This window comes from Pseudopipra pipra, chromosome 4, assembly GCF_036250125.1.
Source record: "Pseudopipra pipra isolate bDixPip1 chromosome 4, bDixPip1.hap1, whole genome shotgun sequence".
Classification (NCBI taxonomy): Eukaryota; Metazoa; Chordata; class Aves; order Passeriformes; family Pipridae; genus Pseudopipra; species Pseudopipra pipra.
Window position 1 is genome coordinate 7,734,123 of NC_087552.1, and position 27,597 is coordinate 7,761,719.

The following is a 27,597-nucleotide window of genomic DNA, read 5'->3' on the forward strand; positions in this document are numbered from 1 at the left end:
TACAATATAAATTTATAATAGGATATTAATACAGTCAGATTTCTAGTAAAATTTTTTGAGAAAAAAATTATCACTTCATAAGAGGTGACAGATAATCTCGTACAAGTTTTATTAAGAACTACATGCTGGACAGAAATAAAAAAACCCCAGACAGCAACTAAAATAGTTACAGTATCTAAAGTATCAGTCCACTTGTTTAGAAATAAGAGGAAAAAAATTTCTTAGTTACATCATAAAGTACTATGTGGATGTTTGTGAAAGGATAAGATAAATAAGGTAGCAGACATAAGTGTCCCTGTATCTTCATTTTATAGGACACTGAAAGAAATTTGAACTGCTGCATTGATAGATTTATTTGCTATGATCATTAATGGATGAGGCCACATCTCTTAAAAGGAAGTAGGGATTCTTATAATAACCAAAAAGCAGAGAACTTGACTAACTGCTTATAAAATATGTCTGTGTCATGAATGAATCCTGACAGAAGAATTTTGGTAGTTACAGTCAGATAAACTAGAAAGGACTGTAGATGGATATATACACTTGGATCAATAGGGAATTATTTTTGGCAAACTATTTGCAAATACAATTATAGGAGCCTGCTGTATAAAACACATAAAGCAGTTATTTTACTTGACGCAGAGTGGATCTTTTTTTGGATAGAAGAACAATATATGTAGAGCATATTAGGCAGACACAAACTTTAGAAATACATTTGACAATATTGAGGATGTGAATGTGTATTATCAGATATCTTGTTTATGGGTGAAATGTGTTTGAATGTCTTTAAGAAGCCTATAAGAAATGAATTATAATAGTAACTCTTAGGTTGAATGGTAGTAACCCATTAGATTTGTAGTTTTGTTTATTGGAACGTTTTAAGAGTGCTCCTCTACACTGTGTTGCGTTACTCAAATCTGGAAAGTGACATCACTCCTCTGTTCAGTAATATGGATTCTCTGTATGTGTTTAGTAAAGATGGAAGTTCACCAGTTCCTAGTTTTCTTTTGTGTTTATAATTTTGATTGATATTTTTCCTATTTTAATAAATTTTTCATAACTGAGATTTTTTTTGTCCCTCATGTCTTTATAACAGCATGTCTTTCATGCTGTTATTATACGTGACTTCTGCAACCAAATTCTAACATGTTCCACATATGTTTGATTATGCTGAATTTTGGATAGTCAGACATAGTTTGAAAAGAAAGAGGCACAAACCTCATTCTTCCTGTGATTAGACATGTGCCTGTCTTTTTGGCAAGGAAACAATTTTGAGATACACCTTGCTCTGAAATCTCTTTGTTACATTGTCAAAGCACTTTTACAGCACTAACTACTTGTGATACTTTTGTGAGAAAATCAGATGAATGTCATCAAAATGTTGCCTTTAAAGATATTATGTAAACTGATTGTGTGCAAAGATTAAATCTTAGATGGAATCAGCTTCCATTTCCTACTTCAATAGTCCAAAACTCTTTTAATCTTGCTTTGTATTTTCCTTTTCATTCTAGAAGAGCAGGTGGTTTCCTTAACTGTAGCGTGTCATTACACTCAAAAGAGTCGGAATATGTGGCCCTTTTGTGCCTATAAGGAACATGTGCATGTTCCCGTGTGCTTTTACAGACATCAGACAGCAATAAGTGTGTTGATTTCGTGTATCAGTGTATAGTTTGCCTGTCTACTGCACCATGAGCTTGTGTACAAAAAAAATATGAACTCTCTTCAAAATAAAAAGACAATAAACTCAGAGTTAGCATCCTTCTAGTGAAGAAGGATTCTATAGAGAAATTAAATTAGAAAGTATCTCAAGACTATTTTCAGAGGGGATTTTTTTTGGAGGATTGATGGGCTGAGGCAGATGTCAAGAGAAGTGTATTTTACACCTCAAAAGCTGTCAGAGTAGAAGTGCTAGCCTGTGGTTCAGTGATAGAATATGAAGATAGCAGATGGTGTCACAACACAGATATCTGTCAGAACAGGGCTGGAGAAGTAGAAAGCTTCAAATAAGTAACAGTTTTGACTGTGTACATTTTAGAAGTGAATCAAGGAAAGGCAAAATCAATATGCCACACTGTAGACAGTCAGTGAAAAATGTACAGTGAGTTTAACATCATCCTAACAGATCAGTCAGCAAACAGCAAAGTTAGCATACTGCTTGTGAGCTAAAGAAAAGGGCCAGTTGAATACCCTCAAAATGGGAATTTCCTCAGAATTACTCCTGGATTTTTGAGTATAGGTGCTACTGTCACAAGTATTTTAAAACCAAATCAGGATAAAAATGGAAGGGTCTTTTTGCATCATGTCCATATCATTCCTTTCTGCACAAAAGATGCAAACCATCCTCCTGCAAAAGAAACCTAAAATACCCAACACCGAGTTTATGATTCTTCACATTACTTTGTGCTTTTGAGTGGACCTCTGGAATATATAGAGACAAAGGTGAGAGAAATTACTAAATTGAACCAGAAATGACTCACTTTTCTCTCAACACGATAAAGACTAAACCAATTTTTGTGTGTTTCATTACATCTAATGTCAAATTCATGCTACTTGAGGCAGAGTTACTAAGACTGCAGTCGGACTTAGTGAATCATTAGCATCTTGAAACTTGCTTTATATTATAATGACTGTAACTGTTATTTTGATTGTAATGTAGAGATTGTAACTATTATGATAATGTTATTCCCTGAGCTGGTCAGACAGTTGAACTAGATGATCATTTTAGGTCCCTTCCAATGGAGCTATTCTATTTGGTTATATGAATGTTAGAAGGGGCTAGGCAATAAATCCTGTGTTGGAGACCTCAAAACTGTGCATTGCTGAGTTTGACATATCTCTTGAGATGCCATGCAAAGCTGGTGGCCCTTACAGTTCCCATTTTTAACTTTCTGAAAAGAAGCTGCAAAAATTTTATACATAATTTTTATGAATGAAATGTAAAAATGTTTATCTAAAACACAAAAGAGAGGAATTATGACTGTGGTCAATGCAAGATTAAAAAAATAACTAGCCAAGGTGTCATTCTCAGTTGAATATCTTCAGAAAGTCAAGGAGGTTTTTTTTTTCTCCTACTTATATTTTCTGTTTGTTCCCATGGCAATGTGTGGTTTTGACCTTGTGAAAGACTTGCTGTGTAAGTTATCCCTCAATATCAATAATTTATTCCCCCTCCCCATTTATATTAATCTCTTATCCTTCCATAGACCTTTCAGAGGAAACTTTGTCTAAAAATATGATGAAGTGAACAATACTGCATTTTTTTAACCTCTAAGCATAACATAATGTAAAGGTCAATGTATTTGTCAATGTAATACTTAAATATAAAAGTAGTAACTTAGTTTCTGGGCTGCTACAGCTTATAGTTCTTTATTATGCTAATAAGACTTGATAACTAACATCTATTATGTTATAAATGCCATAAAATTAAAAAGGGAATATACTAAAATTTTGACAAGGTTATTTTAAAATGCAATATTTAACTTCTGTTTCCTTTTTTATGTCTTCTTTTGATTATATATTGGCAGGTAAAATTATTGTCAGTCTTTCTCAATTATTGTATATATTTCTTATAAAACATTCTAAGTGCTATTTAATTAATTCATGAAAAAGACTTGGTAATTAAAATATTTCAGAAAAAGTATTTGTACTTAAATTGTAGCAGCTTTTTTTTCTCATTCTGTGACCTTGAAATCTCAGATGGCACTATCAATATTTAAAGTGGATGGAGGGGCAATTTTTACTTTGGGACACTAGAAAACATTATGGCAAAGCCTTTGAGTCTTAATTTCCTCCTGTACTATTTGTGGCCAGCACCCTCACCATCAGCAATCCTGCCATTGTAGAATCCTGGAGCAAGAGTTACACACTAAGAACACCAGGTGATGGGGATGGCGAGCTAAAAAGTGTGAGAGCCAGCACTAAGTGGGTGCAGTTTCCATTAGGTGTCCTGATTTAACAACAAATTAATAGGGACCACTTCATCTATACAGTAGTTTGCAAACATGTAAACAAAAAGTTGGAAATAATTGCCTTTTTAAATAAAGAATCATTAAGGTAGGAAAAGACCACCAAGATGAGCAAACACTTCAACTGCAGTTTGAAAAACATATTTCAGACCAAGAAAACAATCTTCCTTTCCAGTCAAATCTCCCAGCCAAAGCTTCTGTTAAAATAGCTTTAATAAAAAGTACATCTTGTCAGTAACTTTTCATTAGGAATCACAGATAACTTGACTATGGAGGATATTAGTGTTCTGCATCATCTGGGTGTCAGGCCAGTGCTCAGAGGGTCTGGAGGTACCATGACTGATGGAAAGCTCTCCCTCTGCATTGCTGCCTCTGCTGCAAGCTTGTTTATCCAGCCACAAGGTGCACAGCAAATCTGCGTTGGCACAACTCCTGTGAAAGTAATATCTCAGACACGAAAGAGAGACTAATTGGCAGCTTTGCCAACCTCTCTGTTTTATCTTGGGTTTTTATGGGTTTTCTCACTTCTCTTTTTGAAAGCTTCAGTTAGTTGTTTGTTTGTTTGTTTTTTTTTTCTTTCTTAAAATCTCTTTTCCTTTAATAAAACTTTCATATTTATGAAAAAGTTTGGTGAAATAAATGGTGTGAAAGTCTTGTTTCACAAGACAAGAATTAATTGTTTTATTCATGTTATGACTTCGGAGTCTGACAAGGTTTTTAAGCATTTTTAGTGGAAACAGTTTTTGTACCTTAAGGAATAGGAAACAGTGGCTTCAGGTGCGACTTTGCAGAAGTTTGAAGATGTATTAATCAACCTGTGTTTCTCCTGGTAGAGGAAAGCACGTAGGAAAAAGTCGAAGTTCCCTCTGACAAAAACTTCTGTAGCATTTACTTATCTGAGTTAAATAGGGAAAAGACGGGACAAGATGGTGTGGTATGTGCCTCTTTAGAATACTCCTGTGATTGTCTCTAAATTTGGTTTATACTGTTCTTATGCTTAGGAAAGGGTCACTAAAGTGCCACTTCCACCTCCTGGGTGCATGGCTTAAGTTAGTGCCTTCTTTAAATTTAATCTAAATATGTGTAGGGAGATTGGGGAAGGATAAAGATTTTGGACCAAAACACCCTATATGCTCTTTTCAAAACCAAACTTCCAAACAAAAAAACAACAGAAAAGGCAGCAGAATATCCTTCTGAGGTGCCTGAAAAATAAAATTTCCTGACCATATTTGATGGTAGGATTGATAGTAGTGCCTTTTAATCTGTGAGGATTTTGTTCGTGGATTGTTCAGGAAACAATTTAGTAGTTTGTGGACATATTTGGGTTCTAAGTACCTTAGTGGAGAGCCAACTGCATAGACTACATTTATTAGATATGTGCTTGCTTTCTGTTTGGCATCAGTCTTGTACGAAGACACTAAACAGGAGTAAAATGTTCAATCCAGCCCTTTTTGCAAAGAAAATTCTAAAGAGAAGAGAGTTCCCTTACATATTTACATTTTTAACTCTTGTATTACCTTGTATTTCCAGTAAACGATCTAAATCAAAGTAACCGAATTTAAAACTAGGGACACAGTGGTTAGTTGATGTAAATATATGTTTTTTAAAATTAGCATTGCTCTACATTGGGTAATAATTTCACTGTAACTTATGATTGAAAGAAACAAGATAAGGGTTCATAATAGAGTGTGTACGGCGTGGAAGATTTTCCATCCTATGCAGAGGACTGTTTGAGCAGATGGTCACACAGGATTACTTTCGGGTTTACTAAAAATATATTTTGTTTTCACATTGTGTATATTTCCAAAAAGCATATTTTATCTTTGATATATAGAAAACTCTTGGCATTTCCTTGCATGTTTGTATTCTTTAGTGGGAAAGGATAATAAATGCTCTTTGGTTTAGCAACCCAGGTCAGATTGCTGCTGGTGATACATGTTTGTAAAGCTAGATCACTTGAACATCGAGTTAGGGAATGGAAGGGTTTCTGCCGCTTTTTTAATCATGTTACACTATTGTTTTCATTTCTGAGTTGTTCTCTGGCAAGTTAAAAATGTGTGTCTTCCTTCTGTGGTCAGATTGATTGAAATGCAATGTTACTGTTTGACTACTGCCACTACCGGTCCTATGATTTTTTAAGATATTAAACAGAAGGGCATGAAAAATACCAAGTCAAAACTTACTTGTTACATTGTAGAATACTCACAAATAATATTCCCCGTATTTACTCAGTCCTGATCCTCCTTGTTGCATCACTGCTACCGTTTCAAAGGAGAAAAGAACATAGAGAATTTGCAATATGCATTTCTCTTTCACTTTCTCTGTAATAAAATACAAATCACTTTATTTTCCATAAGGCTATTGCTGGTTTGCTTTTATTCAAACAAATATGTGTGAGAATGTAGAACTGCAAAAGTTCCCATTTAATATGAAAAGAATCATGATGGGCTATTTGCATTAAGTAATGATGACCTGAAATCAAATTCAGAGTCCCTTGGAACTCAAGATTCCAAGGTAGTCTGATTCTGAGATGTCTACCAAAATCTTTCAGAAATTAAAGTACTGTAATGGGCTATCAAAATTATCAAACTGGTTCAGCAGAATGAGTGATGTGTTTAAGTCTGATTGCTTTCAAAATCTCCATGAAACCAGAATAGTACCATCCAAATGGCCACAAGCGACTTCTGTATCCAATTATCAAAACCAAGCTTAACAAAAGCTGTCAAGTGCTGAATTGTGTTTTGGAATTGTGCTGTGAAGTGATAAAATGATCACTCTTAAAGAGAACTTTGTACATAGATTAATAAACATTCGTCCTACTTAAGAAATCTAAAGTAATAATTAATTATCAAGAGGCAGCAATTCAGTTTTCAGCTCATGCATATACTAGAAGTTTAAATGTTACTTTTGACAACGTTTCCAATAATACTAAAAGTGTGCAAGCAAAAAAGGTGAGGATTTAACATTTAGCAAAGCCCGACAGACTGTAAGTGCTCACAAAGCTGCCCTTGTAGAAAATCATTGATTAAGTAAAATTGATTAGTATAATTCTGATCATTGATTCTCTCTCAGTAATAGTTTAACTGGAATTGATAATCAGCTACTCTTCGTATTTTTTAATATATGCTTCTGACTTTACTGTCTGCATTAAGAATAGAGCTGAAAGGGTTTTTTAGGAAGCCTTGCTACAAGCTCTCATCTCTTTAAAAATAAAATAAAGGCAAGACAAGCTTATGAGAAGAAATACAATTAAAGTCACAGATGAAATTGAAGAGGGTGGGAGAAATGAGGACACTAAAGATTTCTCTCTTCCCTTTAGAATCCAAAGCACTGGGGGTAATGAAACTGGGAAGTAGAGGGGAAGAAAACTCAAACCACTTTCTTTTTAGTTCATAGAAAACCAACTTTAAAATGTTCAAATCAATTGAAATTTCCAGGCCTTTTCAAGATTTGCTGAGACTAGGTCTCTATCATCTCTAGTTTTAGCAAAGAATAGCTTAGACATAGAAATATGAAGCTAGAAAAATGTGGTAAACATAGATTTCTGTTATAGGTACTTTGGCTCTATGTTGCCAGCATTTTTAGACTATTAATGAGTTTTGTGGAAGCTTGCTGTTGAAGTCAATAGTGGTAGAAGAAATTGTCTTCACCTTGGGAGAAAAAAATAAGGGTTTTTTTAATCTTTTAAGAATAAAGATAAAAGTTGAAAATGTAAATGAGTGTGTCTTGTTAAAAACCAAGAGTTGAATGAAAAAGTCTAAAATATATAGCTTTAAAATGCTCTTGTGGAGTTTTGTAACTCTTTTAGAGGGAGCTGACTTTTTCTAGTTTAATGTTTAGATTTCTTCAAGAAAATGAATGTTAAAAAATGAACAACAGATTTTGAGGCACTATGAAAGAGATATTACTTGTTACTAAGAAGGCATTTTTGGTTTTTGGTGACATAATGAGAAGCATTCAAAGAAATTAATTCCATATTTCTATAGAACAAGATACTTTGTTGTTTTAATTTTCACTCAAAATTTGATCTTTTGGGAGACAGAATAAATTATTTCTCATTTTTAAAAGCTAAGAGCAGCAGTTCAAAATTATTCATTGGCTTCTTTTTTTGCTTTATTGAGACTTGAGTGTTTACTGGGGCTAGCAAGTGAAGGTGAGCAAATTTCTTATCCTTCAACTTCTGCATTTCTGTTTTCTCAGCTGACACAGGAAATAGTACAAACAGTACACATAAAATAGAACAGATTGGAACAGCTAATGTCTTTCTATATATATATATGCCATGCATTTATTTTTCCTACTCTTAAGTGTTTGGAATCCTTTAATATTTGAACTTCAGAAAATTACTTCTATACAAATACCTTAATCTTTCACCCTTCAAATGCTTCACTTAAATGACTCTAATCTAGTCTTCCTGTTAAATTTTTCTTTCCAGGATCATTTATGGTGAGAAAATTAACAATGTTTTTAATAAGTACATTTTCTGAAGTAGTAGATGATGTTTAACTCTTCTGCAGAGAGAAGCAGTCAGAAGGCAAACTTGTGTCAGGAGAAAGATTTATTTTTTTAATGATTCCTGGTGTTGAAACAGTTGATGGTGTTGGGTTGTATGTTGTTAAAAGAGTTTATGGTGTTGGCAAGCATTATGAAATATCAAGCCTTTAAAATGCTATCAAAACCAGAGGGCAAAACATTCATAAGTACTTAGAAGTGAATTTTCTCAGTCCTGTGGCAGCATCCTCAAGGAATGTCATGCCTTGGACTTAGTGGGGAATTCTGCTGGTGTTGGTGAAGCTTGATATGGTTTTGAGATAACCCCATAGTATGTGAGACTGAAGTGTCCTTAAAGTGCTATGGATCAAATTCTGGCCAGTGTGCACCTGGCAAACATGTGTTGGTGTTTTATGTTGCTGAAGAAGAGATCAGAGTAAGCAGTAAATATTTATTAAAAATTCAAACAAGGAATTTGGCTGCGATGTTTGTGAACTACCTAAGGGTCTGGTTGGAATAAAGGCTTTTATTCACATTATGTACATGCTCTTTTATGTTTCTTTTAACTGCTAAAGCCTTGCTCAGACTTCTGGAGCAGAATTGGTGTCAGATTGCACTTGCTGAAATTTCCATATGTCTAAAGAATATATCCAATGTTGGTATTTTAGAACTTGGCTATACTGTATGTCTTATATTTACTACTTGCAATAATTTTGCTTTTAGGAGCCTTTCTGCTTCTCCAATGAATTTCAGCGGATAACAATTCATATTTTATAGAGCAACCTACATCTTGTAGATAAATCATGCCTTTAGACTTCATTGGCTCTCCAATCATTGATTAAGCCAGGCTAAAGGATGGTTAATCTTTTTAAAACTTTATACTTTGCCTTTTGTCATTTAGATAAACTTTTATTTCATTTATTAGAAAAAAACAGACCTAGAATACTTTATGGAGAAAATTTCCTAGGACATCTCTGTCTTGTGTTCTATGTATAAATTCTGAGTTATATAGCTAAGAACTCTTCCCTTGGAAAATCTGCCATCAAGAGAAGTATTTTGACAAAACTTTTTTAGTAGATCATATGAGGAAAATTTTTGTTTGTTTTTTAAAGAAGTTTGATTTGTTACAGCAAAGAAATGTAAACATAAAATGTTTTGACTGAAAAAGAGCAGTTTTATATGGCAACAGCTGTTACTTATTGAAATACCAGCAATTAGATGAAAGAAATGTAATGTATTAAATTAACATTCTCTACTGAAATGTCATGAAGAAATATACTGCTAGGAAAAATAAAGCAGATAAAACTTGAAATTGAAGCCCAAAATTAGATTTTTATAAGTATCTGTAGTGAAAAACCATATGACTTGAAAATATCTATTCTCAAGTCTCGAGTCTCAAACTAAATTCTCGAGGGAATTTAGTTTGCTTTAGAACGAAATCAGACGTTAGAAACAAAAACGTTTCCTGTGACCAATATATGACAGGGTTTTTTCTTCTTCTATGAATCAATCGTATTTTAAAATAGCATAGCAATTGAGTCTTAAGTCCCAATCTGTAGTAATGTTTTTTATTACTGTAGTAATATTCCAAATTATTTTGTGTGTTGTTTTTTTTTTTTCAACAAGTTATGATAATCATTTGTCCTCAAATTTGCATTAAAAAATTCTGTATTTTTTACAGGAAAAAACATTTTTCTTGGGGGAAAAGACAGCTGCATTACAGGCCTTCTGTAAGAACTCGTGACATTGCCAATGTTGGATAACCGGATAATTGGTCTGGAACTGTTAGATTCATAGATATGGTTCTTGTTGCCTGTCTTTAAGCAAGCAGACTGAGTGTCAAAGTTGAGAAAGGTAGCCTTGGGAGGAAGACAGGGAATGGTTCTTGGAGCACACCAGTCACAACAAGAGCCTTGCGGAAGTGTCTATGGGCACTGTGAATGGTGTTGCTGTTCCAACAAGGAAAGATTTAGAGTACTGCTTTGGTGCTTTGCTGAGTAAAGTTGTCACATTTTTATGTGTAGATGTTTGAAGAGCAAATCTATTACTTCTGTGGCGAATCCAGTGAGATGAGGTTTTGAGCAACCTAGTCTAGTGGAAGGTGTTCCTGCTCAGAGCAGGGGTGTTGGAACTAGATGATCCTTAAGGTCCCTTCCAACCCAAGCCTTTCTAGGATTCTATGATGTTTCCTGTACTCAGTTTTGTGCAGCAATTAATTACGTATTTTACGTAATATTTAAATCTATGCCTTGGGTCAAGTGAGTGTGTATCAGGGATTAATTATGCTGATACTTTTGGTCTGTGTTTGGCCCCGCCACCTGTGAAAGTCTTGCTCGTTCCCTGCCAAGTTATGGGAAAACAAGCACTGATAAACGGGAAAGTTGTCCTTGAAGAGAGCTTCTTGTATAAACTGTTTTAATTGGTGTTCTGTGATTGGCTGATTGACCTCCAAAGTCACTTGAAGGAGAGATTGAGGAGGAGGAGGATGAAGGACGCCCCCAGACTCATTTGGAAAAGACCCCCTGAGTACAATACACAGGCGCAGGGAAAGCCACGCGTGTGCAGAAGAGATACACTTATATAACCAAGGAGGTGGGACTGAGGGCCTGTGCTGGTTTAAGAGTTAACCAGCAGGGGAAATGAACTCAACTCAAAGGAGAGATTATAAGTCAGAATAACAATTTATTAAAATAATACAGTAAGTACAATCATACAAACAAACAATTGGTCTTAACCCACAAAACCCAAATGTATAACCCAGTACCCTGGGGCATGAACAAAGTGGTGTTCCTTGGGCCCCACTTGAGTCCAAAGTAAAGGGAGAGGGGAAGAACCTGCTGGTGGGAGAGCTGTTGCAGTCTGGTCAAAAGTGGTGATTGCAGTCCAGTTGAGGGTGGTCTAAGTCTGGTTGAGAGTGATGAGCTGCAGTCTTCCTCTGGATCCCACGAGTGGTTCAAAAATGTTCCAAGACTCCAAGATTATATATCCTCCAGTTCAGGCAGGAATGCTCAGTACTTCCCTCAGGGCAGGGAGTTCCACAAAGGGTGTGAGGACAAGAGCATCCTCCTATCTCACAGGTCTCTTAACACCTAGTTTATAGCCTGGGGAGTCAGGCCCTATGGGCAGAGGGTGCGAATAGTCTATTGACAACAGTTTCTGGGAAATGGCATGGAAGGCTATAGAATACACAGTTTTGGGTTACACCCATACCATCATGAACTGGTCTCAGCTGTCCTAACTAGGACACCCTGTAAAGTCAATTTCTTTTAAAAGTTATCATAAATGAAACAGTCTTTATGAGCCATTAAACAGAAATTAAAAAATTTGAAACTTAAACTGTGTCTTGGTAGGTATCAGCAGTTTCTATACCATTAAATGGTATGTTAAGTCAGCAGACTTGCTATATTATACAGAATATCCACATTGTTAATTGCCAAATAAAGAATCACAGAATGGGTAAGGTTGGAAGGAACCACAGCAGGTCATCTGCTCCAACCTCCCTGTTTAAGCAGGGTCATCCCAGAGCACATAGCACAGGATTGCATCCACATGGTCCTTAAATATCTCCAGTGAGAGAGACTCCACACCCTCTCTGGACAATCTGTTGAGTGCTCAGTCACCAGGAACAGTAAAGTTCTTCCTCAAAAGAAGTCAGAAATTATTTAGGTGTTTGTTGAAAGATACACAGTACTAGCACACCACTCAAGATACTTGAGACCATCTCAAGTACTAAAGCCACAGTCAAAATTTAATTAATTTACTGGCAATACTACTAGATCAATGACAAATAATTCTTTTAAATTGATGTGTAATACCATAACTTGCATGCTTGAAATTATTACCTTGTTCTAGACATTGGTTAGGTGGGAGTTTTCTGGAAGGAAAAATGCTTTTTTTTGAATGACATAACTGTCATAAACCTACACATTTTTGCCGTCATTGGTTGACTTAGTGTTCTCTGCACTCTGGTCATGGCAATGGGGAATTTACCATGAACTAATTTACCTTGAAAAGAACTTGTTTCCATGAATGTTGAATTCATAGTTTATGGCACCATAGTCATATACTTTCTTTTAAGTGAGAGCTTTGCGTTCCTTCCAGCTCCTTGATTAAAAAAAATTATAAAAATAAAAATTGACCAACAAATCTTAGCAATTTCTGGAATATTTACAGTATAATTAACCATAGCTGAATGTCTCATGTATCACAAAAAATCCTATAACCCACATCCATGCCCCTGTATGCATGTACAGATGCTCACACACTTTTTCAAAACAGATAAAAAATTAAAACTACATAGAGATTATCTGTAATGACACAGATCACTTAACTTTGGTCAGACTGAAGCAAGTTGGTAATTGCCTCCATTGCAAGACAATATAACAAACTTATTAATGGTAACATTCTCAATAATATTGCTATTTATTAAAATACAAATAATAAACCCTGTCATTAAAATTTACAGACTCTGCCCAAAATAAGTAGGGAATTTTATCTTGATAGTATCAAATATGTGGTCACTAGTATAAGACTTAGAGAATCAGTCACTGATTTCTCTCCTGTTATAGAAATATAACCATGATATGCCAATTCAGTGTAAAAATATTTAAAGAGGCATATCTTACCTAGCAAAAATTAGATCAAGTGCATGTGTTTGTACTGCTAGAAACGGAAAAGTAGTTTGCCTCACTGTTTTGAAAAACCACAAATCACACAAGATTAACATAATCTTCCTTCTAAAACAAACTAAATTCCCATATAACTCAACAGCTAGTATTTGCTTTCTATTTCCAAAATCTGATTCACTGAGATGGTTTCTAAACACAGTAAATAATTTAAGAAACTGTAAATTTTGCATGTGTAAAGGTTCACATGAGCTTTGAAATTCTTTTGTTGTATTATTTAGTATAGTTATAAATGTCAGGTTACTGTTCATAGAGGTACGTGTGTTTAGAATGGCATTTTTAGAATAAAGTTCGCAAAGGTTCATATGAGTATTCCTCTCAGTAGCACTGGCAATTTCTCTCTCTTTTTTTTTTTTTTTAATTTTTTAATATAGCAGGTGCCTTTACAGGAGATGCAGAGTTAAAAAGAGAAAAAAGATGAAGCATGTTCTGTCGTAGGTCAAAAATGTTGCAGAACTGTATAATGGTTATTGTCATTGTCTGTCTGAGTTACACACAGAAGCTCTGACCAAATAACAGGATTCTCGACTGAGTTTGTGCTGTACAGCTACAATTAAAAAAAAATAAAAAACAACAAAACCAAACAAACAACTACCCACAAAAAAGCCCCAAACCTAAGCAAACCACTCTCTAAGGAGATTCCCCTCAAAATGTAAATTAAGCAAAAAAACCCTGTATTTGCAAGGATATATCCAAAGGGGAAGGGTTTATTTTAAGTAACAACACTGAGCATATGGAGTACAATAAGTCAGAACAATCAATCAGGGCATTAGTTTCAAAGTACCTGTCTTTTGTTTTCATGCTGAAATCATTTTCCAGAAGTGGAAGTGATTACTGCATGGCTGACTTACACCTACAATTTCTGATCATATAAGCAAAGCTGTTTCACTGGAAGTGCCATTTCAACCACCATTACTTTGAAGTTTAGGTAAAAAAGTGACAGAAAAACAGGAGCTGAACAGTTAAAAAACCCAACCTTTTCTCTAGAGGTGCTCTACACATTGATCAAGACATTTGAGCTTTTATGACATGTATTTTTGTTCAAGAGCAATTACTCAGAATATAGTGAAGCATGCTTTTATATAGCAACTGATCAGAACAAATTTGGTGAAAAAAAAATTCTCTTCCAAGATATAAGAGACAAGCTCACACCTAGAAGAAACTCATTAAGGAAAAAGACAGCAAAAATAACCTGCTATATCCTCTTATTGACTACTTTCCCATATTGTTCAGCACCCCAACTCAAGTATCTACCAATATGATACAGCATGAAGCACTAAGAGACAGGGTACCTGCATCATGTAATGTTTCATATAGATCTTTGCTAAGTTTACATTCTGTATTAGGGAGGGTTTGAAACATACCAAATTTTGAAACCATGACACCATTAAAAGCCTAACAAAAACCAATATTTTTTACCAAGAGGTGGCCAACAAAAAGAACAAACCCAAAAGGGAGGAAGGAGGAGAGAAATAAGCCCCCAGCACGACCTCCCTAGTTACCCAGCTGTTGCCCATAAAGTTATCTTGCCGACCTAGCATGCCTACAATAACCCATAGTAGAAGTTGCATCCTTGGAGAGTCAGTAAGTTCGCAAACTGGCAGGCGTCCCCACCAAAGGCAACGCTGTCCTTGAGGCAAAGCTAGCTCCCTCCAAGAAAGAGCTATCTGCTTTTTATACAATTAATTGAGTGACTTCAACCTCTGCAGGTGTGGTCATCAACCCTCAGCCAGAGGCCCTGTCCTAGTTAGGACAGCTGAGACCAGTTCATGATGGTATGGGTGTAACCCAAAACTGTGTATTCTATAGCCTTCCATGCCATTTCCCAGAAACTGTTGTCAATAGACTATTCGCACCCTCTGCCCATAGGGCCTGACTCCCCAGGCTATAAACTAGGTGTTAAGAGACCTGTGAGATAGGAGGATGCTCTTGTCCACCCTTTGTGGAACTCCCTGCCCTGAGGGAAGTACTGAGCATTCCTGCCTGAACTGGAGGATATATAATCTTGGAGTCTTGGAACATTTTTGAACCACTCGTGGGATCCAGAGGAAGACTGCAGCTCATCACTCTCAACCAGACTTAGACCACCCTCAACTGGACTGCAATCACCACTTTTGACCAGACTGCAACAGCTCTCCCACCAGCAGGTTCTTCCCCTCTCCCTTTACTTTGGACTCAAGTGGGGCCCAAGGAACACCACTTTGTTCATGCCCCAGGGTACTGGGTTATACATTTGGGTTTTGTGGGTTAAGACCAATTGTTTGTTTGTATGATTGTACTTACTGTATTATTTTAATAAATTGTTATTCTGACTTATAATCTCTCCTTTGAGTTGAGTTCATTTCCCCTGCTGGTTAACTCTTAAACCAGCACACAGGGAGTTTGACTTGATGGTCTTTAGTGGTCCCTCCCAATTTGAGATGTTCTGTGATTCCATGAACTTTTATCAATATGAACATTTGGGAAGAATTTTTTGAATAGTCTGGTCTGTTGTGGGTTTTTTTCCTATGTAGTGGAATATATGAGAACAAAGCACAGGAAACTGTCATTTCTAACCTAAACCCCAGTGTAACTGATAATAACAATATATCTGAGATATTGGGAAGGTTCTTTATAATTTTGTAAGTCTGTCAGTATCCCTGGGGAAGATATAATTTGTAAAAGAAAAAACAGTAATATTTATCTCAGACCCTTTTCATCTTGATAGTTAGTCTTTATAATGGAAGTATTATTGCATGTATGCTAAGGCTTAGTGTCACGGATTAACACTTAGTTGTGCAAACACTTCCTTCTTCATATTTCAGGGATTTGTTAGAAAAGATTGGCTTGCTTACACATATTGTTCTTGAAATGTACTTTTCTGGAAATTAAACTAATCTAAGCCATAACCAGATCTCCAGTTATTGCAATAGTGTAACCTGAAGTAATTTAGTTAAATCTGAAACAGGGGTCAAGGCTTTTGGGGCTGACAGCTGAATTTGGGTCTGTGTGTAAATCAAGCTACTGTACAACAAAGGCCATACTACTTGCTTTGGGAGTGAATATTTAAAACACTCAAATTATCTTGTTGCTGTGCTACTGGGTCAATTAAAAAAATACTATTCAGTTTGGGAGCATTTTTTAAGACGAGGGTGTGGAAATCCTGTTCTGCAGTAAGGAAAAACTGCAAAATAATTCTGTGAAAGTTAAGAAAGGAAAACAAAATCCACCCACCAAAACCCAAGCAACTCTGTTGCTTTCCCTATACCAATCTACTATTTCGAAACAAGATAAGTTTGAAATTTCTTTAACTGACGAATATGTAATCTTTTAAATTAAATGTGGGTGGCTGAAACTGTTTACATTGGCATTTAAAGCATTCAGTTCACTATAGAAGATGTAGGACAGCCCAATGATGTCTTGAGATTTCTTGGTTTATTTTTGAGGGGAATTAATTTTCTTCAGGATTAGTTCAGATACTGCTGTGAAGGCTGTGTCAGATTCTTGGTGTATTTGCCTGATAGCCATAGGCACTCTAAATAGACAAACAAACAAAAAAATCAAAATACCAACATGATGATCAGTTTATGGAATGGCAGTTTAATTTCCTGATTGGCTTGCCAAACTCTGCTCTCTCAAGAAAGGATAGGAAGGGAAAAGCAACAGTTATTTCTGACATGGCCCTAGGTAATTATATTCTTCTTCATCAGACAAGAATGTGTATGCTTGACTGCACAATTCAGAAATTAAAGGTTGCTGCACTCGTTTGAAAGGCATGTTTTCTTTTGGGGTTTGTGCCATCATTTAGAATAATCTTTGTCTCATTTTAGCTGTGATCCTTTCTTGGGAATCAAGGGGAGTGTGTTTTTTAGCTGTATTGATGAAGATACAGCTGATCAAAAATACAGTAGTGCACTTTTTTAGTGCAAAACTGAAAGGAAATTTCAATGGGCTTTCAATTAAAATTTTCTTGTAATACAGTAATAGAGAGAGCAGAGCAGAACACATGGCAAAAGATCCTACTGGAGTAATTCACTTGTTTAGAGCACACTGAGCCAAAGTGACATCATGTTTCACCAATGAACACAGCATTAAATGTGAGGTAGATGTCAGACCTTGTCCCTGCTATGTGATATCAACTTGAGTGTGCCCTAGGGAGCTGCCTGATGCTAGACTGAGGCAGGAACACTGAGACTGGTGACCTTGGTCACTATCCCATATGAAGGTGGAATAAGAGCCTGTTCTTAAAAGAAGAGAAGGAAGGACTTCAAATTCCCCTCCCCTTCCATCCTCAAGTTTAAATGCCTTGTCTCTACCTGCAAAACACTGGAAGTGTGCATGGGAGGCAGTTCTCTGCTCATAAATCATCTTTACAGTGTGAAGCTTTTCCCCTGTGCATGGCAGAGGACACAATTTACTGGCTCTTACAGGATGTAGAGGTGGCCCAATGAGTTTCACTGGAAGATGAATGAGGACCAAATTTGTCAAACACAGATACTTAACACTGAACTCAAATTCAGGAATTTAAATCAAAATTGCTTGGTTTTCTGGGCACTGAACTTGTACTTTCTGCAGCAGCTGTACATTTTGTGGGTGCTTACCTGACTGTTGTGGTTTAACCCCAGCAGGTATATGCCGGACATGATGTTCTATGTGTGGAGTAGCACTTTGACCAGTTAGGGCCAACTCTTCTGGCCATTTTCCCTCCTGGCTTCTTGTGCATTTCCTCACTGTCAGAGTAGGGGAAACTGAAAAGTCCTTGATTTTGGGTAATAACTACCAAGCAACAGCTGAAACAGCAGTGTGCTATCAATGTTGTTCCTATACTAAATCCAAAACACCTCACTGTACCAGCTACTAGAAAGAAAATGAACTCTATCTCATCCAAAAGTAAGACACTGACTTTAAAATGGGACTTCTGTGTTTAAAGTGCTAAATATGCATCTTGACAACCAATTCCTTAATATTAAAATTGGAAAATTCTGGCTTAGGCTGTCTATGCAGGAATTTTTTTTGTTCTTCATTTTGTATTTGCACAGCTCTGCTAATTAGGCATTTAACGAAAAAAACCCTGATAATAAACTTCTCCAACTCAGACACGCAGTACCTAATTCCTGCTTCTCAGATGGCTCATTTATTTCTGCTTCATTATACTGACAAAATTCACATCAGACAATGTTTCTGAATAGTTTTTCCATTCTGAACTTGATAGAGAGAGTTAAGTTTTGTGCCTACTTGTTGAAGGTTTTTATTTTTTTTTACGCAAGAAAAATTAATTTGATCTTCCTTGTAGCTCACTAGTTTCCTAATCTCCAAAGCCATATTATCACAACTTAAAATAAACTATTCACTGATTGATTGACTGACAGGGAGAAGGTTTTCTCATTTGGCTGGAAATGCACTTGCTAGAAATCAGCGCTTTTTTTGCCAACTGTTTTTTTCTGAACATTTTATTCTACTTGAATGTTAAAATATTTGTTTATGTACTATTATACAGGGAAATAGCTTAGTACTGCTTTCCCCATATTAAAATGCTTCATGTGCAGAAATACTTGGAGTGAATGGTTATGAATACATGTTCGAAGCTGCATATTCAGTATCAAATTTGAAGTCAGACCCAGATATGTGTAGAATAAAGCCTTTTCTGCCTTCTACTAGTTCATGTTGTTATCATTTATCTGCCTTCCCACATAGCAAGCTTTGCAAATAAGATAATTTTGCAGCAGTCTACAGCCAAATTTTAACAGCTGTTCTGCTCAGATTCAGATCCGAGCTTTTAATGCAGCTCATCTTCTAGAATGCCCTTTTATCATCAGGATTAAGGGAGAGACAACTGCTTTGCATTTTTTAGATGTAATGGGATTTGGGGTTTTACCAAGACTAAAGTCTCTTGATAAAAGCAGAGCATACAAGAGTGAAGAGAAGAAAGTTTAATATTAAATACGGTAGATAAAACTACAGATAACCTTTGGAAAGGAACACCTGAGTCACATGTAAAATAATATATTTAAAGAGAATATCTTTTATTTTTGCTTTTGGTGAAATGCATCAGTTTATGATTTCAAGCCTTATGAGATATATGACTGTTCAGCAAGGGTGAAAAATAGTTTCACCACCTACAGGTAGAAAATTGATTTTTACTTAGTGTAAGGAGATGTGTAGTATTTCTTCAAATCTATAGTCAGAAGCAGAACACATCCCCTCATGCTGTACAAAAATCAATTTAACAGAGCAGAAGGAAACTTAAGTATGTTCTAAATTGTAAAACAGAGTGGAAACAAAGCAGTTCTGGAGATAGCACTAGCTATTGAGTGTATTAATGTTTACTGTACAATTGTAGAGGAAAGCAGCCTTACTTCATAAAGTAAGACAGCCACTAAATGGTTTGCTTTGCTCTTTTCTCTTAAGTTGTTTTCTGATGATTGCACTTTTTACAACCAGGAGTGCTTCAATGTCTGGGTAGTATGACATCAGTTTAAAACAATGGACAAAGCATCACTTAACTTCAAGTGGTCTTTTTACTGAGGTTTTGAGCCTCTGTGATGAGTATTGCACACAGGCACCTGAGTGATAATAACTAGCAGCAGTGTGACCTTTGCTACTTGCTCCAGATTGAAGCACGTCATGAAGGCAGCTGGTGGGAGGTTAGTGCCATGATAGGTAAGGAACCAAAAGGTTCCTTGATGCAAGGCAGAGCTACAATTACAGCTTTTGTAGACATATCACTGTTTGGCTAGTGTAGAAATGAGGGCAATTGCAGCAGTGAGACCCTCAGCTGCAGCTTATATGCCTTCCAGTTCAAGTAGATCCACACAGAAACTGAATTTGGCAACTCAGATAATGAAATCTTGCTCAGATATGGCAACAAGAGTTGTAGGCATGCTTTTAGATTCTGGTTTAGACAACTTCATGTTATATTAATATTAGTACAAGCAGAGCAGGTTTGCCCTTAACCACTTGTACAGATGTGGTAAACCGGTATTGAGCCTTGTGTCATAATAGCTTCACCACTGTTGAATTGCAGTCTCCTGGGATCAAAGTTAGATTTTTGTTTTGCCTGCTGGACTGCTATGAAGGTGTGCAGTGTCTCAAAGACATGTAATGGTTTTATGAGCCTGGAGAGACATTATCCAAGGGTACCAATAGCTGGTAACCCAGTTTTCTGGAGGTGATTACAAAAATGGCTCTGCTGTAAAATATGTAGCTTGAAGGTCTCAATCAAGTCCTAGTAGACACAGGATTCTACCAGAGCATAGTCTTGTGTAGTACAGTGCCACAGAGACCCTGTGTAAGAGGTCATGCTACTGGGTGTTGAACACAATTTGCAGATGGGGTCTGATATATTGAAATTTTAAGAAAAGAAAACTGATTGAATTCTCTGGAGCTGGCTTTTTCTCTAATGGTATGCAAGTAACTAAAAAAAATTACAAAATATTAAAAGAGGAAAATGTGCAGTCAAGAATAATGGATGGGGGAAGAATAACATTCTGAGTAAGAAGTATAAAGGATGGGGAAAAGAAAATTTAGAGAGAAGGAGGAAACAATACTGTCTGCACCTCTGCAAATGCGTGTTTTCATGCACTTTGGAATCTGCAGATCATCTATCAAAATTACTGAGAAAGTTGCATGAAGACATGCTGGAGCACTGGCACTCATCTCTCTGCACTTTAACTGACTCAGTTCCCACCAGTTTAGACATCTGTCTGCAAACACCAGATAATCTTTCACACCAAAATTTCAGAGAACAGTCATGAAAACAGAAGTTTCTGTACTTGTTGATGCTGTCCAGGTAAATGCTCCCTTCTGTTACAATATGAGGAAAAAAGAAATCCCTCAGATCAATCCTAATCATATCATAGGATGTGGTATCACTGCACATCATGCAAATTGGCTTCATGCAAACCTTCTTGGAACAATTTGGCTGGTTTTCTGTGCATGTGTATCTGTACAAATAGCCTTCCAGGTTGTGATCTGTTCATGTTCAGCATGAGCTGCAGAGTATGCTTTTTTGACAGCTTGGTCAGGTGCATTGGTACATCTCTGAATTCAAAGAAGAATTGTCTTGAGAGAGATTGAAAAATGTTACATTTAATCTTTTCAACAAGAAGTCATTGTATGCTGCCTTTGAGGAGACACTGGGAAAACTTCAGAGTAACAAAATGTTATTTGAATTTGATAGCTCGAAACGATCAGCAGGGAAAAAATGCCATTTTGGTCATGAAAGTAACACTCCACAGCTATTTGATCTACCAAAAAAATAGCATATTAAATGAATGTTTGATAAGGAAAGAATCTGTGGTTACACCTTTTAGCCACTTCTTATTGCAAATTAAAGCTTATATATAAAATTTCAATCTGCCTTTTTGCTGTATCCAATCCTAGTGATATACCTGTTCCATATACCATCAAAAACCTAAGTCATAGCACCAGGACTAAAGAATGGTATCTTCTTGGTCAGGGATTTGTTCACAATTATCAAGTTTTACTGTGCTGAGATTTCATATATTAAACACATTTTACATCAGAAAATACATGCTCTCTGTATGCGATATCTTTATATATACAAGTATTTGTAAAGCATGGCCAGCAAACTGAATAACTTACTATGTCTCTGGATTTTTGCCCTTCTGATACTGTATTCAAACTGTCTTTTTATTGCTGAGTATGAGAGTTAATTTCATTGCCTAATTTTATTTAAAACCTGTGTAGGAGCCCCAAACCAGCTCTCATCAAAAGGAGGCTTGGTAAATTTGAATCACAAACCTTGGAAAACAAGGCTGACAAACATCTCGTGATTCAAGAAATTTGGAACCTTGTCCTGAAACCTGTTGATGTGCAACCCTGAGATATAAACCTGGCTCCAAGCAAAATTAAGAAAGGACTTTTTGAGATGATTGTTAAAACCATGTCTAAACCTCTGTAATCCCTCTATCCCCCATGTAATCCTACTTGAAGAAAAATTAACTATTTGGAAATCGCAGTAAAAACTTGTGTAACTCCTTAATTAACATAGGTTGTCCCCTTCATTAACATGTCCAGCCTCAATACCTTTAAAATTGTGTTCTCGCGTTCAATAAAGCATTCCAGTTTCCCCCATGCTGGAATTGTGTCTAGCTTTTATTTTTCAGACTGCCACTAACCTGCACAAGTTCTAAATTTATATGCTGATTTCTGTGTGGGGCTTTCCTGCTGAAAGTGGAATCCAGTCTGTAAACCTATGATGCAGGACTTAAATCAATTGTTGTGATTTTATATTACAATGACAAAATTATAGAAAAACATGACTGCCTGAAACCCTGATAGTAAATACTAAAAAAATGGTAATAATATGAAGGGTGTTGAAATTAACAGCTTGGTATTGAACTGTTTTTTATACTTGCCTATGACAACAGTAGTTGTATGTTACATGGGTGCAAATATTGATACTTTTTAAATGGTAAACTTTCTGCGTGGGCACATAGTATTGTGTCTGTAAACTCCTCTTAGCATCAGTGCCTCCTCATGATTTTGTCATTCTCCTTCTCCCTCTCTCTGGCCAGTGGATCCCTCAGTGTGTGATTTCCCAGGATCATCATCAGACTTGACAGATCTTTCCTGGGAAAGTTTCTACCCTGATTTATGGGCACTGCCGCTTCTGCCCATGCTGAATTTGAAACTGGAAGAGCTAATGTTTGCAGACAGGAAAGCTTTGCCTTGGTTAAATGGTTTGAGCTCTGTGTGTGTGTTAGCACAGGGCAGGAAGCAGGGCTTTTTAGGCTGGTTTTCGGTGCTTTGAGAATATGGCAGTAGTCCTTTCTGGTCTGCAAAGTGTGGACTGATTTGATAGGTCTCAGTCAGTTTGGGGACCTCAGTACTGCTGGGTAGATATGAGCTAATGTGGCTTTTTTGGGGGAAATACACTAGGAATCTTCACAGAGTCCACTTCTCCATGACCATCTGCGTTTATAAAAATGGAATTTCATGCAGGGGAAAATATTTTTTTTTTCTTTGTGCTAGTATGAGACTGCTCCACTTATATAGACTTGTGAAGGCTCATTCACTTGTGCTTACTGTCCTTCCTTGTCTTTCAGAATTAGTGTTAGTATTTAGTTAACATTGTCCTGCACGTCATATAACCAGCTAAATTTGCTCTTTATATATGAAAGATACTAAAAGGAATATGGCATCTTTTAACTTGTAAATTACTTGAGTTCTTATCTGGAAGTGCTTCTAAAAAGTTTCTCAACCTGATTTACAGACTTGACTTCTGTCTTCTCTCTGAAATATTTATGATTATCCACTCTTCTGTTTATCCTTATTTGAGTAAAGGTTTGTTTTTTTTAATTTCCGTGTTGCTCCTTGTTTTGAAATCTAGTCTCCACATAACAAAGAAAAAAGTAATATTTTTGATTGAGAGCTGTAATTTAAAGAAAAACATCCCTTTGAGGGAACTCTGTAATGGTTCAGGATATTTATTTAAGATTCAGTACCCTTTCTCACAAACGATACAATATTTCTTAAGAGTTTACCTTGTCAAACATCATTAAAATGTAAATAAAGTAAATGAAATTGATTGAAAACCACAGAGTTTAATACCTTTTTGACTCAAATGTATAGGATATATGAACTTCCAAACTTCAGATTTCTTTGAGATTGCAAAAAATGATAGTTATATTCTTATACTGTTCACTGTGGCTTTGTCTGGCTTTAATTTTTGGAGTCAAGGGGCAAAAAGTGATACCTATGGATTTTGTGTTAGGAAGAGGTTCATAAATTATGGATGAAGTGGGACAGCTATTGGTATTTAAAGACATCATTCTTGTAGATGAATATTAATAGGGATAAAAACCTGAAGAAATTCTGAATAAAAACTTTCTGAAATAGAGCAACTGAACAAAGATTGGAGAATTCAAAAAATTATGCCATTGATACTGAAATGATGGATTATTGAACTATGTGCATTTATGCACCAGACTGTGCCTGTTCTTTGTATAGAGGAATGATTCCTCTATAAGCAATAAATAAATCTTCAGAGTTCATTTCCAGGATGGTCATTCCAAGCAGCTTGAATGAAACCTCTGAGGCGTTAATTTGTGCTACCTGCACTAACCTTTATGTCTGAGGCAGATTTATACAGTGATTTGCCAACAAGCAAACAAAACCAAAAATCCAAAAACATGGATTGTTGGCAACCCAAGTGTTAGAGCTGTTTTCTCTGATAGAAGAGATAATTGTACTATTCAGTTGCAAAACACTGCATAAACTCATTTATATTGCACATACAATGAAAAACATTGAGGATTTTAAAAGAATTTTAAAACTTGATTTTCTTATCAAGAAAGAGCATGATGAAAATATTCCCAATAAAACAAATATGCAATGTGTTAAGTGAGGACAATGGAAGACGAGGAAATGTAGAAAGAACACACAAGATGACAGCGAAAGTTAAAAGGAGAAACTAAATACAGACATAATTTATGGATTTAAAATATGCAAGTCTAGTTGGACCTGGTATTCATTTCTGTTACTTTTTTGTCTCCCCCACCTTGTGAAACAACTAATGGTTCTGTACCTGCCCAGCCCAAATTCGACACTTTGGCTAGATCTGATCTCTTGGTTTTAGGTATGTAGTGTTTTGCACAATACAGAGGTATACTCATTTTACATGGAATATTAGGAAGAGATCTATTCTGTTAGGCTTCTATTTTAGGTTATTTTTTTGTACTCCTCTAGCTTTCTAGATAGTCTGATAGGGATTTAGCTGCTACTGGATAAGAATTTAATGATTTTTAAAAGAAATTGCTGAGTTTACCCATTATTTCTAAGCCCCAGTGAAAGAAGTATAACTTATCATTTTAGAACAATTTGGGTTTTGTGAGTTCTCACAGAGTATTGCTTTCAGATAATATATTCCTCTTTAAATCAGCTAATATTTTTTATTATTATTATTTTTGATCAATCTTGCACAGTATATTAGATCTCTGATATGCAGAGGCTGAAACAGTAATTACAGAGTCACTGTGTGGAGCCTTGTGAGATGATGCCCTTACTGTGAAGCATTCCGTTTTGCCAATAAGCTTACATCAATACCTGATAGGTCATTTATGCAGCTTTAGTGTTTCAGAACATAAGCTAGACAAAGTGACTAATATCAAATTGAAACTGTTTTGCATCTGCAATTGACAAATCCTATTTTGAAAGCATGTATGAACATGAGGATCAAACTTAGCTTTTAACATTTACTTTTTTTTTCAAATAGGGAAGTGTCTCATTGACTTCTAATTCACCTGTTGTTGATTTCCTGATTCTTTCCTAATCCCTTGAAGCTGAGATGTCCTCACCATTGGAGAAGCAATTAACAAAATCCCTGACTGGACTGTATGAAGCATCTGTTAGGGAAGCATAAAAGAAAGCTAAATCCCAGCTTCTAGTCTGACACAGAGATGTCAGACTTGAACAAGGCCAGGTTGGATGGGGCTTTGAGCAACCTGGTCTGGTGGAAGATGTCCCTGTACATGTCAGGAGATAATCTTTAAGGTCCCTTCCAAATTAAACCATTCTCTATTACCACATACTCACTTCCAGGTGTTTCCTAGGGTACAATTTAATTCCAGGACACTTGGGTGTTCTTCAAAGTATTTGCACTGGTGTGTGATTTTGTCTAAAATCTGTCCTGAATTCATTCTATTTGGTAATCTACATTTGCACGTACATTTTTAATATGTAAACACTCCTGTGTTAGCCTACGTATGCTAGTGCTGCTGGAGCTGGCACAACAAAAATGTGAATTTACTGAAAGGAATTCAGGAAAAAAACTAGTAAAAGAGATCGCAGATTAGAAGGGACCAATTAGTGGGAAAAGATTAAATGGTCTGATATTACCCTTTTCATGCAGCCAAAATTCAGCACAAGATTATGCATTTGGTTTTGGAGGCAGAGAGGGGCCACAGCCAAAAAAGAAGGAGACATAGTCAGGGAAATAGTACCTGAAGGGATACAGTAATCATCTCAAACACTTGAATAGAGAAGAAATTTTAAAAGGAGTTCAGAGCAACAAAAAAAGAAAATAAAAAGGTTAAATTAACTAGAGAAAAGTAACTTGCAGAAAGAAGAAAGGAGAATAGTAATAAAAGATGAAAAGAAAGTAAATGAAAATTAAATTCCTTAGGATGTGGAATGGCCGCCCCAGAAATCCATTGCTGGGATAACTTCAAATGTAACTATTTCAAGCTTTAAAAAAGTGAAGGCTAGAAAAGTCAGGCATTTTGAAAGAATTGTGTAATGGAACGTAGGTGTTATTATCATCTCTGATCTCTGTATGTATATTTATGCAAGCATGATAGTTCTACCACAAAGTGGTAATTCCCCTCTTAGAGCAACAAAAGGAATGTCAGCATCAATAATGAAGTAATTGGATGTTAAATTTGCATACACTGGTGTATTTGGGAGGGTTAGATTATTTCATTACTTTTGCCTCTTTTCTGAAGGTTAAAACTTTGATTAGAAAGCCTTATGGGACACTGCTTATGTCCCATGATTGATTGAGTCACCTTATTAACCTTTCTGATTTATTTTTTCCCCATTTCCTTTAGGGTGTACCTGCCTTTTAGAAAGGGGCTATGGGGAAAAGTCAGAAGTAATGCAAAACTCTTGGTGTTTTCTCCTGTTCTAGACTGGATAGAAATGCCCCATGAGCAGTTTGTCACTCTCGTTTTTATGAATATCTGTAGCTCAGCTTTTCAGTCCAGGATGTAAAATTACTCTTTGAACTCACGCCTTTTCTTTGTCTATATGTCACAGCTTCCCCATATACATACAAGTTGTCACATTTAGACAAAAAAAAGTATATTTTGGCAAAGAGACAGTTTTGATTTTGATAACTAACATGGTTGAAATTTCACTTGCCAGAGCTCTGCCTATGAAGGGGAAGGATTCAAGCTCTGTAATTTTGAAATGTGTTGCATTTAATTTCGTTTATATCTTAACCTGCCACAGACAAAATTTTTGTCTTTTCTTCATCTGAGTTAAGATCTGCAGTTTTCTTTTTCAAGAAAAAGAAGAAAAACCAAGCAAACACCAAAATGCCACCCCACAACAAAAATAGCCCCCCTCACCCCTGAATGGGGAGTATGAAAATTCCCCAAGTAGAACAAAGGCGAAGAAAAAAATTTGGAAAAAAATAAAGGTTGTTGACTGATTTGAAATATAATTGGACTGTGTCTAAACAACTTAACTGAAAATTCATACTTTGATAGGTTTTTCTAACAAACCTGCTTGTTTGATATTTATTATTCTTAACATCCTTATAAATATGTTAACTTATATTTATAACTAACTAATTTTAACTAACTGTTAAAATTAGTAAAATAAAAAATTTATATTATGCTTGCTCTTTTCAATTGCTGACTTATAATGAATAGGTTTTAATGATGAGACTTGATTTCATTATTATTTCATTATTTCTGTATTTTCATATTCATATCAAAAGTTCTGTGCAT